Here is a 20,898-nt window from a genome sequence, read left to right on the forward strand (position 1 = left end):
AGAAAATCAAATATACCAATCTAAAAAAAATCTAATAACATCTATATAATATCTTATCAAACAACAACAATAAAAAAGTTCTCACAAAATACATTGTAAATTAGTCCATCTGAATATAATATTGGAATGTGGTTATTGAATAAACAAATGAGCATGAATGAAATAATGCAAGATAAAAGAAATAAATTGAAAGACCTTTTACATTAAATTTGCAATAATAAGTGGGATTGAAGAGGAAAAATCACTTAACATTTTTTGAATTGGGTCCACATCTATCAACTCTGCACATACAACATCATCATCATAATTATCTTCATCTCTTTACTTCTTTATCTTCAAGAACTTGGTCAAACCCTAAAATGCCCACATACACAAAAATATTAAATACAACATAGGAAGAAGAAATTATAGATATAATTAATTATATATCAATTCTCTATGAAAATTAAAAAAAAAAAAAAAAGAAAAAAAAAAAAGCATAATCTCCACCCAATTGAAAAGCAACACATAAATAATAGTTATAATTTATATCTTTTTCTTTCGAAAAGGGTACCCCAAATTGCTTAAACAAGTACAGACATTTCTGGGAGGAAAGGACCTCCTCCCATCCAGAAAAAAAAAAAATGTAAAAACCATAGAGATTACATAGTTATTGAACATAAAATATAAGAGATCTAAAAAGGGGTAGATAAATAAATAATGAAGAATTGAAGGGGTTTGGAGGGGAAAGAAAGCCATTAATTGCCACTGCAGCATCATCAAGATTCTCAAGGGGTTTTATTAGGGCAGAAAAGCCTGTGTGAATCTTGAAGATGCAGCAATAGCAAACAATGGCTGACCATTTCATTTCATTTCATTGAAGCCTTCATCTCCATCATTCTTTACCCAATAAAACAGGAGATTATAAAAAAAATTAAAAATGAGAGAAATAATGAGATGGGAAGAAGGGAAGATAAATGGTGTTTGGGTTTAGGAAATATGTATATATAGACCTTTCAAGGAAGAAAAATAAGGGTTTTTCTTATTATTATTATTACTTTTTTTAATTATTGAGAAAGATAAAATAAAAAATATATATTTTTTTAAATAATAATAATAATAATGGTGTACCTACAACTACAACGGTTAGCCATCGTAATCCTAGGTACCAGATTTACCAAAAACCTTTAATCGTTTCTGACCCTTTCTTTTTCTTTCACACATGTCAACACAATATAAAAGGAAACCTTTGAGATTTCAAGAATATATATAATCAATATTTTTAGAAAATATATTATTAGGCCGTTTTAATATTTTATGACATCTTATCATTTCATTGGTAATTAGTGTATGTAAACAAAATGGGTTGTGTTTGAGAAATTATTTAGCGAGACTCTTATAATGTGGTTGTTATAATTTTTTTAACAGTTGAATGTAGAGATAAAAAGTAACTACGATTTATATCTAGGGATTATTAACAGACATGTTGAGTATTGTGTCTATATCTAATGATTATTATGAGACAGTTACATTGTGATGTTCACACTCTAAATAAATTTTTTTGTCTATTTTGAATAAGTTGAACTTGTCAAACATGAAGATATCTTGAGTTCGAATTTTTCACTGCTTTAATTCAAACCATGATTCTAATTCTTTCAAGAATGGAAATTGTGACCTAGAACAATGTGTCAGTGTTCAAGTCCAATTTTTATTTCGGGTCTCGATTTTCGTCTAATATTATGATGAATTTTATTTTAAAGATGATAGTTAGTTTTGTTGTTGTTATGTTGGTATTTAAATTAAGTGAAAAGATTAATGGAATGATGATTGGTTAATTAGAATAATAATAATTAGTGTTGTGGGATAAAAAGAAAATTTTGGGTAATTGTGTGGTTGAAGGGATTTGGGTGTGTCCTTTGAACGGGGGGTGGGGGGCGGCTCCGAATTGACATGACCCTGACCCTAAACATGACCCTGACCCAGCCATGTAGCAAAACCTACACTTCAAACTAAATACCCTTTTTATCTTTTTTTCTCCACCTTCTCCTCTTTTTCTTCTAAAACTAATAACACAAGATCACCTATCACTCTCCTCCGAGAATGAGTGAAATAATGAGGTTGGAAAGACGTCTTTGATCTTCCAGATCAAAGAAGACCCAAAAGAGAATGCTAACGTAGCAAGATTGTGAACAATTTTATTGTCCCCTCTAAACATCTCATAAAAAATTCAGCAAGACTAGGGTCTCCATCACAAAAAGATCAACTTCGGACAAATCAAAATCTTGACAGTTCAATAATTTAACCACCTCCAAAGAATTAAATTTAACATCACAAGAGGATTTTGCCCCTTCCAATAGCTAAAGACCTCCATCAATCTTTCCACCACTCCTTTTGCCTCAAGCACCTTGACTCCGCAATTATGACTGATATGCTTGCAACTACCCAAAATTGGTGTTCCATGGTAATCCCGTAAAATCAAGTGGTCCTCCTTCAAGGGCTTTACAATTATTACTTCGACCACGGCACATCAACATTTGACTTTTGGTAGCTCTTGTCGGGGGCTTTGCACCTACATTTCCTACGATTGAGTTCAAACAGAAAAGCAGGTGGGGAGAATGAGAGAGAGAGACATTTTCAAGTAAGCTTCGTATTAGATGGTATAATTAAATTTACCTTCATCCATAAGTTTATGCTTTTAGGTCAATTAATGATTTAAGATGGGTATTAGAGCAGATTGGCTTAGAAGGTCATGTGCAAACCTCTATAGTGTTATTTCCTCTCCCAATTAATATTGATTTTCACTAGTCAATTGGCGATTTAAGACTACAGTAAAAAGATGTGTTATGTCTCTTTCTTCAGATGACCCTAGGTTGAAACAAATACCATTCTATCTTTTCTATTTTTATTTTAAAAAATCTTTTAGTTATCATAGAAAAAAAAAACTTAAGCATATTTTAGATTGTATCCTCAATTGTCCAACTACAATTTGCTACACACAGCAAACTCCCTTTTCTTCTTTTCCAAAAATATTTTTAATTTTTTAGTTGTTGAGTGATTGAAAAAGTGGACTACGCACACGGCACATATAGGTATAATCATAGATACATCAAAGTATTGCTCTTACCACATTTTTAAGTTCACTGCCATTGTTGAGGATTTGCGCTATTTCTCTCCTTGTTAATTGATTTTAAGATAGAACTTTTATGTCATCTAATAATTATTTTATGCTTTCTCACACTTATACTAGTTCACATTAATTATAGTACACTACTAATATTATTAAATTATGTTGTGGTTCAAAAATGCCATTTGGGTTTTTAATCTTATGAAGTATTACAACATTTTGAAACACATTTTAACTGAACTCCCATATATTTCATTAACTTCATCTCATGTTCAAATAATGTCTTGGTTTTTCATTCAAAACTTTAGTCTCATTCAATAAAAATAAAATGAAAGCATCTTTATTTTGATGTGGATAACCAAGATGCTCATTTAAGATGTTTTGTGTTATATTCTTCCTTTGATTTGGTGCATGTGATTTCAACTCAAATATTCCCATATTATCCCTTCCCCTATTCTCAAAGTTGTTTACTTCATTTTCTTACATAAGAAATGTTAACTCTTAGTATAATCTCTAATTCTTTCTACATTATATAGTTGTTGAGTATCTGTATTAATTTATATGAACATAAAGTAGAAGCCTTCCACTTGAAGCCACTTGGTTTTTAACATATGGGAAATTTTTGTCATTTTTTATGAGTTAATATTTTAATTAACGTGTCATTTTTTAGTACAATAATAACAGAGACATTCGATTCACGGATCTCTTGGTCGCTAAATATGTCAAGTGATTGTCCACTTTTTTCTTTTTATTTTAGTATATATACTTTTAAATATTTAAATTAGTCTTCATTCTTGGCAAGAAAGAAAAAATGTAAAATTTTTATTTGAACATTTAAAAATACTAAAATTTACTACAAATGTGAAGATTAAATTTAAACATATATGGAAATATATGAACTAAAAACGGAAGACGTCTTCCAATAATCTGATGAGAATTGTGTTTTAAACCTAATACTTTTTTAATAGTACTTTTTAAATAATAAATATCTATAACAATGACTTAAGTTAAAATTTTTATTATTTGAACATTTAAAAGTACTAAAATTTACTAGAAATGTGAAGATTAAATTTAAACATATATGAAAGTATATGAACTAAAATTGAAGACGTCTTCCATTAATCTGATGAGAATTATATTTTAAACCTAATACTTTTTTAATAGGGTTGTTTTAAATATAGAAAAATAAACCGAAATATTTATAAAATATTATAAAATTTTAGAATTATCAATGATAGACATTGATAGACATTAATAGGATACTGATAGAAGTCTATCAATATCTATCAACGTCTATCATTGATAATTATAAAATTTTGCTACATTTTGTAAGTATTTTCAACAGTTTTACCATTTGAAATAATTTCTTTTTTTAATAACACTTTTTAAATAATAAATATCTATAACAATAACTTAAGTTAAAATTTTTATTTGACCCCCTACTTTGTAAATGATTATCATGGTTTACGGAACATTTTGTATCTGATTAAAAACAAATCCAAGAAAGTATATTGTCATAGGAATCTTTGGATATCATGTCACATGATCTTGTTTTTCACTTTTCCAGAGATATTATTGAAAATTTTTCAAATTGATACTTTTAAACCGATATTATTTCTATTATATTTCTATAAAATTTATAGAAAAATTAGTAATTCAAATTCACAAATTTTTTCTTCTAAAAAATCTTGATATATGAATATAAGATGATATTTGATGTTTCAAAAATATGTATTCAAATTAAATCAAGAGAATCTTGATAAAAAAAAAAAAAAGTTATTTTGGTAATTTATTGAAGTTATCTCCTATTTCTCTTGGCAAATGATTATCAAAAGTTATGAAACATTTCGTATCTCATCCAATAAGAAAAAAATATAATTCGTGAAAGTATTGTCTTAGGAATCTTTGGATATCATGTCACGTGATATCGTTGTTCTCTTTTATAGAGATTTTTATTGAAAAATAAATGTAAGTCACTAATAATAATAGAATTGATGTTTTTTATAAATAATAAAATTGATACTTTTAAATGGATGGAATTAAAAAATGGCATACATGTAGGGACGATATATATACTAACTCAAATTTCATCCATAGATATCTTTAAATTATTTATCATCACACATTATTTTCTTTTTCTTGGTATGAAACTAAAGAGTTTAAATAGTATTTGAAGAAAACATATGTCTTAACCAGTTAAATTATGTTTAGGTGGCATATGTCTTAATTAATAACATTTCATTCTTAATAACAATGGAAGTATTATTCAATTTTGAGTAAATATATTTATTGATATTAGAGACAATTAAACATATTTATTATGTAAACTAAATTATTAATAATTTGCTTCATAATATGTTTTCTTGTAGATTTTTTTTTTGAAGTATAGTAAGTGTCCAAACTTCTATAATATGTATTAGGTTTAAACTTCCATTATCATTAATTGGTTGTATAAAAAATTTCACCCATTCTTTAGTTATAAGATATATCTACATGCATACATATCCAAGTAATTGTTGATGATCTTTGTTCATCATTTCACTATACCTTATATGGATAATAAAGATTTTTTTCATTTATTTTCTTGATGATGATATTCGTGGTTCCATTTTGTCTATGTGTTGGAACTTATGGATTTGGGAAGATTTGATTATTTTTTTTTGTTTGAATTGTTAAAAAAACAAATTAAAGAATTTGAATTTTGTGAATGGGATATTTTTTTATGTTGATGACTGAGTATCATTATCATCATTTATAATTCTTGATCTAAAATTACATGCGTAAGCATTCTATTGGAAATATCTTACCATCATTTGGGCTTTTGGCCATGGCAAGCTTTCGGAGAGCAGAAATACATATATACAATTCTATAAGATACAAATGTGGAGAAGTGGATAGAGAGTTAGTAGATCTCTTTGCCACATGTGTGTTTTCACCATGGGTAATTTTGTGATTAACTTAATAAACTTGAAAGTTTATGGTTAAATCAAAACAAGGATAGTTTAACTAACATATATGTGTCTTAGCATATAAAATGCTTGTTTTTTTTTTTTTTTTTTTTTTTTTTTTTTTAAAAAAAAATAATATAAGGGATAGAGGAATCGAATTTCTAAACTTAGGATTAATGGCACAAATTTTATGCAGTCTTACTACCTCATTTTGTCCATTATTTTCTATTACAACTTACTACTTTTGAAAGCAAAAAATGGTGTGACCTTGATGCTTAATCACAAGAAGTTGCTTGTTCCCTAAGATTTATACAACACCCAAAGTACACTCGTCTTCCAAGGAATTGGAATCAAACAAAAAATAACTAAAAAATGATCGTGAAAACCAGAAAGCATAAGGAAGATGAAGATTAGGGTTTTATGTGTTATCACAAACCAAATTGCAAAGTTTTTTGAAGAAGTAAGGAAAAACGTTTTAAATTTGAGAATTAACTCCAAAGAATCAATTTTTGGATGTGCTAAATTAATTTCAATAAACTTTTTGATTAAGAAAATAAAGAGAAAAGTAGTAAAAAAAAATATTACTTTTTTTTTTTTATGCATACCCAAATCCACCAGTCCAATCAAGCGGCAACAACGTATTCGTGCAGAGAAAGTTCCTACTTCCACCACAAAATTTGAAAGCCCCCTTATAAGCTTTTGTACCTATATGGCAAGGCAAAATCTTCTAAAGTAGAATAAATTTCTCTCCTTTCCCTCAAAATAAATCACTTCTGTTTTTTTGTTGTGAACCGAAGGTCCAAAGTCATTCCTAGTATTTTCTTTATCACTCCCTATACTTTTCATCATTTGTAGGAAAAATCTTGATCTCGTTTTAATAATTTAATAAGATTATATATAAAATTTCCCCATCCCTTAGCTTCCTTAAAACAAATGGAGAAATTTTCAAGTTCCTAGTTTTACTTTTACCTTAGATTTTCCCATCATCATTAGGATTGGTTTGACTAATTAGAAAATCAAAGACGTTCGGTAAAATGATAACATCCAATTGGAAGGATTCAAACATTGTGACCATTTATTGTCAACCAAAGTCCTTCCAACCAAACACACCAATCTTAAAATGGTTAAACTAATTAAACATCATATAATTACTTCAATTTAAGGTTATGTGTTAGCCACTTATATATTTTTTTCATCTCACAAAGGTTGTCAACTAGATTTCAAATCAAACTGACAAGAATAATACCAATACACAACTTAAGTATTTGAAAATAGAAAAAGAATCACGAAGGAATCTGAGTGAGATGGTGTAAGTAATTGGGGGATGGGAGCACCAAATAAACCAAAAATCAAAAGGGTGTGTAGATGAAAAGGCATATATATGTTATATTAGAAATTATTATATAAAACTAGAAAGTACACCAACATATGTAAAATAGAAAATTTGAGCTTAATGAATTCCCATTCTCTTTATAATAATTTTACTCAATTTAATGTCTGAGTTTCAAAAGTAATTATCTCCAGAATAAAATAGATTACTTTTCAAAAGTAATTCCAATTTAGAGAAGAGACATATTTATAGATCAATTTGTGACTATTTAAATAGTCATGTCTTTTATTCAAGTTGGTTACTAATTGAAAAAATGCATCTATTCAAGAAAGAATGCAACTTATGGGATTGAAAGGAACGTTAAACGGAAAGTCACATACAATTTATTTCTAACCATCAAGAATATATATATATATATATATATATCTGTGTGTGTGTGCAGTTATTGATGCCCAATTTTGGCCAAGGAAAAACGCATCTGACCTTCACATAACAATGGTAAATTTGTAATCTGGGAAAGAGAACCTGCAAAACAAAGAAAAATGACTCTGATGCCTAAGTCAATAAGAGAATTGTAAAATGAAGAAGAAATCAGAAGTTTAAATTCTAGATTAAGTCTAGATCCCAAATCCAGTTAGCTCATATGGAGTTATAATGATGTATTTATAGGAAGAATGAGATAGAATTTATATTTTTCTCTTATGATAAGGATAGATGAATGTTTCCTTATCCTAATGAGTTAGAATTAGATATGTTATAAGACAACTTATTAGTTGGCACTTGAACTTATTTAAATTAAGTTCACTTTATCTTGTATTTATCTTCACTATCTTTTCTTGATTTTTGACCTATTTCTTCAAGTTCAAATTTACCTCCGACTAGTAATTGTGTTCGGTCTTGAAAGAATTCACATCCCATCAAGAGGAGAGAAAAAAGAAAGGGAAAAGGGAAAGCGAAAGGGTTTTGCTTTACTTAGAAGGAATGATGAGAAATGGTAGAGATTTGAATCACACCAACTCCGCTATATGTGCAAATGTGGGACTCTTTGTTCCAATTCACTTAGCCATTTTTAGTCCTTTCTTTTCTTCCTTTTTGATCACTTTTTTTGATCAATTAGCTGGAGTAGTTGTCTTTGGCTTTACCAAATTGCCAATTTTGAGCCCTTTCTTTTCCTCTTTTCATGATTTGATGATGGGGATTTGAGTGTGGAGAAAAAGTGATCTAACCATTGAGTAATAAACATAAAGAAGGCATGCATCTATGACTACTTCACAGCTTCTATGATGTAATCCAAAGTGATGATGTTATCCCAAAAATCCAACTCAATTTGAAGCCTTCTAGTTTTACTTTCAGTTGCTTTTTCAATTGAAATTTTTAATGAACATACTTTCTCCTTTTATTCCACTTTCTCAAACAAATAAAAACACATAGTCCAATATATTTTTTATCAGTTTAAGTTATAATGTCACATATGTTCAAATTAATTTAGAAAATGATGTGATGTAATATTATTACAATATATTTGATTAAGTGAGTCAATAGATTGTCAAGAATAATTAACATACCGGATTCCATTGAGAGATTGATGATAGCTTCAAAGATGATGATAGCTTTAAGATGATTATTGTCTTCTTTAACCAAAACTCCCAATGCCTTTAGTGGGATCTCTCTAGATGGGATTCAATAAAGACTTAGTGCGTATTATTTTGGTATTTTGAGGACCATAATCCTAAGGTCTCTTTATATACGTTCAATTAAGATTTCTATTAAACCCTAATTAACTAGAAACGAGCTTCTATCCATTAGTCTATACTCAATTAGGAATTTAGGACCTTAATTAATTAGATCACATAATAGGGTCTAATCTAATAAAATAACTCAATGTTATAAAATATTAATATACATACATAGCCCATATTTTAACTATACATATTATTATTTAAATATGTCTAACAATCTCTTACTTGGGCTATGTTTGTGTACCTGATATAATCAAATCATATAAACCGTAAGCATGCATAAACAAGTTATTTCAATAATAGAATTCTTCTTTAGTTCAATCTGGTCTATCTCTTGCATTAGCACAGAATCAAGGCAACTTTTGTCATTTTCCTTATAACTAAACCTTTCTTGATCACCAGTTCCAATACATTCAATGACATGGATCAAGTATAGATGGATAGCATGGAAACTGTATGCAAAGTGATCTTGATCATACCTGTTTCCAACTTATCCAAATTCCTTAGTGAGATCATTCTTAAAAACTTTATGCTAAACTGCATGCATGATAAACAAGTTTAGATAATAAAACATAAACCATCAACTTTATTCTATATATAAAATAAACAAATTAAGGTCAAAGAACATGCTAATAGTAGCTAATAGTTCTTGAGTCCAATTTTCTTTTGTTAGACTTGTAAGGCCTAGTCTCAGTTGGACAACCCCAGATGTGAAGATGTCTAATACTAGGATTCTTTCTTGTCCGCAGCTCATAAAGGGTCTTAGCTACCACTTTACTAGTGAAGGAACTTTGATGAGAGAACCTTAAGTGGAAGTGGATTGTCCAATTTCTATAATTGATTGAATATAAAGTTTACAGTAGACAAACAACAAGATATGCATTTAAATTTAAATTATAACATGCTATACAAGAAAATAGTTTCAAGAGACCTCACCTTTGAAGACCTTTTCTTCACGATTTTCCCTTGAACTGATCATAACTTGATCTTGAAGACGTTCTTTAAAATAAACTCAAACAAAACTAGGACACTACCAAAAAATTACCTTGGTATTCTCAAGGTGAGAACCCAGGAGTGGTGGGCTCTGACTATTTTGGTTCAGAGAAAAAGTTTAAGATGGAGGAGGAAGATTGAGAATTCTCTCAAGAACACAAAAACACAAAACACTTATATAAAACCAACTTTCTCAATCGTCCAACCAACTCTAAGGTTCGAACAAGATGAAAAAAAATTTCTTGTTATTTTCTTGCCAAATAGAATAATCACCCCTACTAATGTGGGTGAAGAGAAAAGATGGGGAAGGGAGTTATAACTCCCTTCATTATTATTAAAATAATAATAATAATATAAATATAAATATGATAACGAACTTATCATATTATATATATATATATATATGTCATATCAAATATAACATATAACTCATAGTTTTAATATTGTATCACATACAATATAAACTATAGTTTCTTTTCTCTATTATATGACATTTAATATAAATCTTATTTATATTAAATTTATAGAAAAATATATTTGAATCTCATTCAAATATTTATTTCCTCTCATTAAGCTATAATGTATCAAATACATTATGATAATTATATCACATATAATTGAAACAATTTAATTATATCATATATAATTAAATCCCTCTATTAATTTGAACAATTCAAATTAATCCAAAAAATGATTCTCAACTAAATCCTATTGAGCTACCAATGGGACCTCATGGACTTGTAGCTTGAAGCTCTAACGGTACATGAATAATTAATTAAACTCTTTAATTACATTATGCACCATCTGTTAACTGTCGGGCACTCCACTAAAGACCGGCAGCTACACTCTTCGTACTATAGATATATTTCTATGTCCATTGGATATAACTAATCAACAGTACGATGACCCTTCACAAATTGCTCGTAAGTACAGCTACGTCAAATTACCTTTTTGCCCTTATAGTTACATCTAACTCCTTAAGTACCACTGATCCCTCTAATGAACAATAGATCATAGTCCAACTATGACTAAACCCCCCCTCGGCCCAAGAGAGGGTGTGGCGCCATATTTTCAAGACCCAAAATCAGCCCTTAAGGGAGCAATTTATCTACTTACCCCTTCCTCGGGGTAGGATTGACTTCCATCTTATGTAGCTGTATTCCCAGCTTCCCAATCAGACGAATCCCCAAAATGGTAGGCTTGTTGAGTTAGTGATCTGGCCACTCTCACCCATATAAATCAAAGGACCGCCCTAATGTGCAGGAGTACAGAACTCACTCAGGATTCAGGTCATGTTATCTATGGTCATCCTGGTGAAATGTAAGTCTCTATTATGAATGGTGTTATATAATGAGACTAAATATTTTGTGGTCGAGTCTTATATAAACTCTTTTGTATAGAATATTCTCTCTCGTATATCTAATACATGAATGATCAGGATCAGATCATTTGTAGCACTTTACAACAATTGTAACATCTACAAAAGTGGGTCATACTCGTAGTATCACTAGGATAAGGTACCTAGCCTTATCCATCTACTACAGACCATTTAGGTTATCACTTAAACATGATCCACTCGTATGTCTCCATATACATGTTTAAGTTACAAAGATAACTTTGGATGTTAATTTATTGGTTTGTGGTTAATGCAACTAATATATCATATATTTTATAAACAATGAATAAAATATCAAATATTTTATTAAATACATGATGAGTTTGTTCAACAATGTTTACAAACTATAGGACCCTACGAGATTTAGGGCATCAACCCCAACAATCTTCCACTTGACATAAAGCTAGTGAGATGTACAATATAATCAAAATACAAAGTACACAAATAATAAACTAGGGCATAACATGTACCTAGTACAATATCTCCCACTTGCTATAATCTAGACATGGTCTGTCCTATAGACTCATACTCTACAGGTGACCTTTAAATACCATAGCCATGAGGGCCTTTGTAAACGGATCAGTAACATTGTGCTCCGAGGCTCTCTGTGTGACAATAACGTCCCCTTAATGCACAATCTCTTGGATGAGACTCCTAAGCTCTCGCGAATTAGCCACAGCACTACTATTATCACAATAAAGTGTGATGGGCTTTGACATGTCTGAAATGCCTTCCAGATCAATCAAGAATTTTCTAAGCCAAATGGCTTCCTTAGCAGCTTCACAAGCCGCTACATATTCACTCTCCATGGTCGAGTCAGCGATGCACCCTTGCTTGGTGCTTCGTCATATTACTGCTCCTTCGTTAAGAGTGAACATATTACTGATGTGGATTTCCTAGAATCCTTATCAGTCTGAAAATCAGATTCCGTGTATCCCGTAAGGATTAAATCCTGAAGAACTATACATAAGCATGTAGTCCCTCGTATTTAGTGCCTCACTTCAGAGGGATTCCAATAAAGAAGAATGACTAATCATACATCTTACCATATCATTAAGTGTTTTATTTCGCCTTTCCACCACACCATTCATGTTGGATTTGCTTGGCATAGTGTATTTGCGGGACGGTTCTATATTCCTTTGGGTATTTGCCAAAGAACCTTGAACGTTGTTCGCCCGATCCATCATATCTACTGTAGTATTCACCAGCATGATTAGATTTGACAGCCTTAATTTCTTTCCAAGTTGAAGTTCAACTTCGGCTTTGAAAGATTTGAAAATGTCCAATGATAGCGACTTTTCATGAATTAATATATAGGTACCCATATCTTGAATAGTTATCCGACGTAATAAAATATTGTTGTCCATTCCAAGAAGCTGTAGATAATGGATCACAAATGTCTGTATGTAATAGTTCTAAGACTTCTGAGCATCTGCTGATACCTAATTTTCTTATGTTTGTCTATTTTTCCTTAATAGATTCCACACAAACGTCAAATTACTTAAATCAAGGGATAAAAAATTCCATCTGAAACAAGTATCTAAATTCTTCCTAAACGATTGTGTCATAACATAGCGAAATTCTCATTTAATTTATGCTTTATACCACATGAATTAGATTACAAGATCTTGTTAAATGAAGCAAAAGAATCAAGCATATATAGATTATCAATTAAAGAACCAGTACTAATAAACTTGGAATCTTGAAAAAGACTAACTTTATTATTTCCAAAAGAATAAGAAAAACCAAATTTATCCAAACTAGAAATAGAAACTAAATTTTGTCTGAATGACAGTACAACAAAAGTCTCATTCAAATCCAAATAACAACCAGTTTTTAAACATAACTATTTTTCCATCTCCACAAAGATGACTTTTAGCATCATTTTGCGGGCGGCTACGCAGATAACCCTACATAGATATACTTATTTGAGTAGTAGCACCAGAATCTACCCACCAAGTATCTGTAGGTATAAAAGCTAAATGAACTTCAGAAGAAACCAAAGTAAGAAGTTTACCATTCTTTACACGCCACTTGCCGTAATTGGGACAATCTTTCTTAAAGTGATCTTTCTTTTTGCGGAAAAACAAGGATTTTCAATAGCTTGTTTCTTATTCTACTAAGATGTGTGTCTTCTGCAACACCTGTAGATTTCCTTTTCTTCTTATCACGAGAGTCAATTGCCAAATGAACACTTTATGTCCTTTCTCTCTTTGTCCTATCTTCTTCTTACACACACACTATGGGATAAGCTCATTAAACTCTATTTATCCTTCTGGGTATGATAACTTATCTTAAATTGAGTGAATTATGTAGAAAGAGAGATAAGTATCAAATGTACGAGTAAATTTTCATTTATCTTGATATCAAGTGCCTTTAATTTTCCTGCGAGTTTGTACATTTCTATAATGTACTTCCTTAGCAAAATATTTTTCAATTTGAGCATGGAACTTATTATTTTCTGTAATAGAACCCCGAAAAGATTCCGAAATGGAGTGCTTAAAGATCATCAAACACATGCGATTTGACCATTGCCACTTCTCAATATTAGTCGTATTCCATTGTTCCTCAGTAGAAGTAGGTATATCAGTCCTTAATGCAAGGTCCAGATCCATACACCGAAAAAGTATCTCTAGGCTTTCCTTTAAAATCTTGAAATTCGATCCATTCAACTTAGAAATTGAACTCGGATTTTCAGATATTTGAGTAAGATCAACTGAAACAATAAATAATAAAGCACATACTCACAATTAAAATATGACAAAATAATTTCACATATATGGTAGGCCCCTTTAACAAGATACCTAACACAACATTAATGTCTAGCCTTTGGATGAAAACACCAACTGTAATTGGTACTCTCAATGTAGTGATTAAAGTACTGATAATAAACTCTGTAAAAAAAATAGCATTTCTTTGGACCAACTATTTTTCACATGAGCAATCTTTATAATTGTACATACTCATTATCACATGCATACCCACAATTTAGCCAAATAATTATCTTCCTTTGAGATGATAATTATCCGCATAAATCCATGAATATGCACATCTTATATTTTAGAATTAAACTAATCTAGATTACAGAGGCTACTTTAATAACATATTATTTTGACCAATTCAATCTAAAATATAAGACACTGTAATATAGTAATCTTAAATATATTGTTGTTCATAATGGGAGAAAATTACCAAAATTAACAACCGAATTCAACTTAAAATCCATAAAATGATCAATCAAATTTAACTTAAATCCACAACTTGGTTAATTAAATTTGTATCCACATCATGATCAATTAAATTTGAACTTAAATCAGCAAATGATTAATCAAATTTAAGGATGAATCATTGATAAAACTTTATATTCAAATTCACAAACTTATCAATCAAGAACCAAGAACCATTGGCAAGAACTTCACCATATATTAATCAAGAAAACTTAAAAACACCAACAAGAAATTCGATCGACAAGACCCTCAATCGGCAATTCATCCAAATAGTTGATAAATTCTATATTATCAAACTATTTAAATAATAATAATAATAATAACCACTGAATCCAATCAATTTTTTTAAACTTAAAAAAACCCACTGATTTTCATTAAAGGTCATATTGGAAAAATTAGATTGATTAATTATTGAAAAAATTGATTAATCAATTTTAAGCTTGAAATCCACCGAATTCATCGCAATAAAAAAATCCGAAATAAAAGATTGAAGCACGAAATTGAACTGGGATTGAAAAGTAGATTTCTAAATTTATTTTCAAGAATTAATCAAATAATCCACTGTTTTCAACCAATCGGAATCATATGGATGAAAGAATTGGCAGGCGAAGGAAGAGCAAATCAGAACTAAATAGAAGTCCAATTTTTTTTTAATCATTAAATTCTTTAACCATCCTTACCGAAAACAAAATTGAATCATATCAAATGGTAAATGAATTTAAACCGACAATCTAATATGAAATTCATACTCTAATACCACTTATTAGCATAATTACTTTAAATCTATATTGAATAGATTAATCTTAGGATCATTCATGTCAAATTGGAAAAAATAATAATATAACGAATTCCATTGAGAGATTGATGATAGCTTTAAGATGTTGTCTTCCTTAACCAAAACTCCTAATGCCCTAATCTGTTTCTAGATGAGATTCAAGAAAGACTTAGTACGTATTGTTTTAGTATTTTAGGGACCATAACCTTAAGGCCTCTCTGAAGGAACTCTAAAACTAGAGGACCAGTGAGCGAAAGCGGATCGTTCCAAACTCTATTGTGAAAGAACTTAAACATTTACAATCAAATAGAAGAGAATATGCATTAAAGACTAAATTAAAACATGCTTCTTAAATTAAATACAAAGGATCGAGTGACAATACCTTTGAAAAACTATTTCTTCACGTATTTTCCTCGATCAGTCACCAACGTGTCTAAAAAAAACAAACGCAATGATCAACTGGAAGATCCTCGATCATCAGCGAGTAAAACTCGATCCTCGATCCTCGAACAGAATAAGATACCACCATAAGATTACCTTGGTATTCTCGATGTAAGAATCTAGGAGTTTTGGGCTCTTTATGATTTTGGATAGAGAAAGGAGGAAGTAAACGATCGAGTATGTGATAAACAATTGTATAGAGGAAGAAGTCTATCGTATAAACTTGATACTCGATCGCATAGAGGAAGAAGTCTATCGTATAGATTCGATACTGACCGTATAGAAATGACTACTATCGTATAGTAACTCGACGCTTGATCACTTAGGCTCTGTAAAACTATCGTGTAGTAAAACTCCTTTTACTCGATAGTGAATTCTGTGAGATGTTTCGACTGAATGATTTGAAAAACTATTTTTTCTTAATCTCACAGTTTCCATAAAACTGTGAACAACCACCCACTCAAGTCGGTTATTGAGAAAAAGAAATATTAATTATCATATAATTAATAAATTATAAATAAATACAATAACTAACTTATCATATTATATTTATAACCTATAATTTTAATATTACATCATATGCAACATATAAACCATAGTTCTTTTTCTATTTTTATGGCATTTAATGTAAATCATATTTACATTAATTCCTCCAATCTAATAATGTATCAAATACGTTATATCAATTATATCATATATAATTTAATTAATTTAATTATATCATATATAATCAAATTCCCTCTTGTTAATTTGAACACTTCAAACTAACCCAAAATCTGATTCTTAACTAGAATCCATTGAGTTACCAAGGGGACCTTATGGACTTGTAACTTGAAGCTCCAACGGTATGTGAATAACTGACTAAACTCTTTAATCACGATATCGACCATCCGTCAACTGTCGGACACTCCACTAAAGACCGACAGTTGCACTTTTCGCATTACAAATATATTTTTGTGTCCATTGGATATAACCAATCAACAGTGCGATGATCCTTCACAAATCGCTCGTAAGTACAGTTAGACCAATTTTCCGTTTTACCTCTATAGTTACATCTAAATCGCTCGTAACACCTACAAAGCATGTCATATCCATAGTGTCACCAGGATAAGGTACCCAATCTTATCCATTTACTACAAACTATTTAGATTATATTTAAACAAAATCCATTTGTATGTCTTTACATACTTGTTTAAATTTACATAAAATAATCTCGGATCTTAGTTTATTGGATTGAGTAAATGCTTATAAAATAACACTTATTTTATTAATAACAAGATTACAAGGATATTTAGGAAATCATTCCCGACAATCTCTTACTTGTCCTAAACCCTAGAAAGACTAATGTACAATACAAAGATAGTACAAAATATAATGAACTATGGCATACACTATACCCCAGTAACATCTCCTACTTGCCCTAGACAAGGTGCCGCATATCCTGTAGACCCAGACTTTTTAGATGAACCTAAAACACTTTAGCCATGAGAGCCTTTGTAAACGGATCAACAATGTTATGCTCTGACGCCATCTTCGTGACAATCACATCACCATGATGCACAATCTCCCAGATCAAATGATATTTTTGTTCTATGTGTTTGTCTCGAGGTTCCTTAGAATTTTCCACAGCACCACTATTATCACCATAAAGTGTGATCAGCAAAGACATATTTGGAACAACTTCCAAATCAGTAACGAACTTCTTAAGCCAAACAACCTCTTTAGCAGCTTCACAACCAGCTACATATTCGACTTCCATAGTGGAGTCCGCGATGCATCCCTACTTGATGCTTCGCCATATTAGATCTCTTCCATTCAGAATTAACATTAATCCTGATGTGGATTTCCGAGAATCTCTATCAGCCTAAAAGTCAGAGTCTGTGTATCCTGTATGGATCAGATTCTTATTTCCATACACGAGCATATAGTCACTCATTCTTCGAAGATACTTGATGATCGTTTTGACCATTGTCCAGTGATCTAATCCTGGATTGAACTGATATCGACTGACAATCCTTACTACATAGCAAATGTTAGGTCTAATACATAATATTGCATACATAAGGCTACAACAGCCGATGCATAGGAAATCCGTCTCATTTCCTCAATCTCTTGATGTGTCTTAGGACACTATTCCTTAAACAAAATAATTCCATGTCTGAAAGGTAATAAACCCTTCTTGGAATTCTGCATCGAATATCTGACAAGCATCTTGTCAATATACGATGCCTAAGACAAGGCCAACCTTTTGTTCTTACGATCCCTTATGATCTAGATCCCTAGAACAAACCGCGCCTTTCCCAAATCTTTCATTTGGAATTGGGCGGCAAGCCATTCCTTAACGTCAGTCAGAAAACCTACATCATTTCTAATGAGTAGGATATCATCCACATATAGCACAAAGAAAGCTACTGAGTTGTTGATGATTTTCTTGTAAACACAAGGCTCATCAACATTCTGATCAAAGTCATAAGATTTGATCACAATATCAAATCTTATATTCTAAGATCTAGATGCTTGTTTCAGTCTATAAATGGACCAATTAAGCTTGTCAATCTTTTGCTCTTGATCTTGTTTAATGAATCCTTCTGGTTGAACCATGTAGATGGTCTCCTCAAGATTACTATTCAAAAAGGCAGTCTTGACATCCATTTTCCATGTCTCATAGTCATAATATGTGGCTATGGATAGGAGAATCCTGATAGACTTTAACATGACAATAGGTGAGAAAGTTTTTTCATAATCCACTCCTTCAACTTGGGTATAACCATTTGCCACAAGTCTATCCTTAAAGGTATGTACCTTTCCATCTACAAATTCCATAATATGTGAATTTCTACTTAGTAAATATGTAATAAAACATTCCTTTGGCTAAACATGCTTATCTAGGAAACCTAGAGTTTGGGGTTTATATCTATAGTATATGGATATAAGAGGAAAACCTTATCATTGTGACACTACGGATGCAGCCCACTTTGTAGATAGTTACAAGTGTTATGTTGTGCTACAGATGGTCTGTTCCTGGTCATTCATGTAGCGACATGCGAGCAGGGGTGTCCTATACAGAAGAGTTTGTATAAGACCAAATCACGAAGTGTATAGTCTCGTTATATAACGTCGTTCATGACAAAGACTTCACTTTACTAGGATGACCATAGATAACATGACCTTAATCCTGTGTGAGTTGAGAACTCTTGCCTTTGAGGAAGGTCTTTTGATTTGCATAGGTGCGAATGGCCAGATTGCCGATTCAAACCTACCACTTTGGGAATTCGTCTGATTGGGGAGCTGAGAACTCAGCTACACAAGATGGAATTCACTCCTTCCCTAAAGCAGGGGTAAGCAGATAGATTGCTCCCTTAAGGGTTGATTCCGGGGCTTGAATGATGTGGTGCCATACACACCTTCTTATGACCCGAGAGGTGTCCACTCATAATAGGACTATGATGTATTGTTCATTAGAAGAATCAATGGTACTTAAGAAGTTCGATGTAACTACATGGGCAAAATGATAAATTGGCACAATTGTACTTACGAGCATTTGTTAAGGGTTATCATACTGTTGATTAGTTATATCCATGGACACAGAAATATATCTGTGGTGAGAAGAGTGCAGCTGACGATCTTTAGTGGAGTGCCCGAATGTTCATGGATGGTGGATCTCATGACTAAAGAGTTTAGTCAACTATTCGTGTACCGTTGGAGCTTCAAGCTACAGGTTCATAAGGTCCTTTTGGTAGCTTAATAGATTCAAGTTGAGAATCAGTTTTTGGGTCAGTTTGAAGTGTTCAAATTGACAAGAGGAAGTTTGATTATATATGACATGATTAAACTGGTTTAATTGGAGTTTGTTGTATGAGATATATTAATTGGAGGAATTTGATGTAAATATGATTTATATCAAGTAAAGGAGAAAAGGGCTATAGTTTAAATGTTGGTAGGTTATAAATATAATATGATAAGTTAGTTATTATATTTATTTACAATTAAAACAATTATGAGATAATTGTTGGTAGTTTCTCCTTAACTGTACATGAAATGGGAGGTTATATTCAGTTTTCATAACTGAAGGACAAAATGAAAAATGTTTTCATTTTGTAAGGACACTTCATTCGAGTACACTGCCTATCGTTTAGCTCACGAGTAACTACATGACAACTTCAAGTATTTTTCTAAACGATCGTATACACATACCATTATCTAAACGATCATGTAGCTTTTTACTAAATGATTGTGCGCCTTAGCAAGCTTCACTAAATGATCGTGTAAATGATCAAACTTGTTTTACTAAACAATAGTGTGCCTATACTAAAGATCAAGCACAAAGTCTATACGATAGACACTATACTTTCCCACTTGCTTGGTCGTTGAGTACGATCGTTGTTTTCTCCTTCCCTCTATCAAATCTAACAGAGCCCACACCTTCTGGATTCTCACTCCGAGAATACTAAGATCACTAAGTGGTGGTGTCCGAGTGGCTGCTTGTTATTGGAGAAGACTGTTCATGTGCTAAGCAACAGTGAGAGATTTAGATAGACGATTGCAGCGATAGCGAGAGTTGCTGGTCCCAATTCTTCACGAGAGCGAGAGAGAAACAGAAGAAGAGTTCTTCAAAAGGTACGTCTCTTGTCCCTTTATATTTATGTTCGAAAGCATACCATAATTTGTTCTGAAATACATAACTAGTTTGTATATTTTTGAATGCTTGTAATTTTGTCACAATGAATTTGGAACGATCTTACTTCCGCTCTTAAGTTCTCTTTTATAAGAGTTTCTTCAGATCCATCTATATGTCTCTACATACTTTTTTAGATTTACATAAAATAACCTTGGATCTTAGTTTATTGGATTGAGTAAATGCTTATAAAATACATTTATTTTATTAATAACAATATGTTTATACAAAGTTTACAAACTACGAAATTACAAGGAGATTTAGGACTCCA

Source organism: Benincasa hispida, chromosome 6 (genome assembly GCF_027475165.1).
Source record: "Benincasa hispida cultivar pf3 chromosome 6, pf3_genome.v1.1, whole genome shotgun sequence".
NCBI classification, from domain to species: domain Eukaryota; kingdom Viridiplantae; phylum Streptophyta; class Magnoliopsida; order Cucurbitales; family Cucurbitaceae; genus Benincasa; species Benincasa hispida.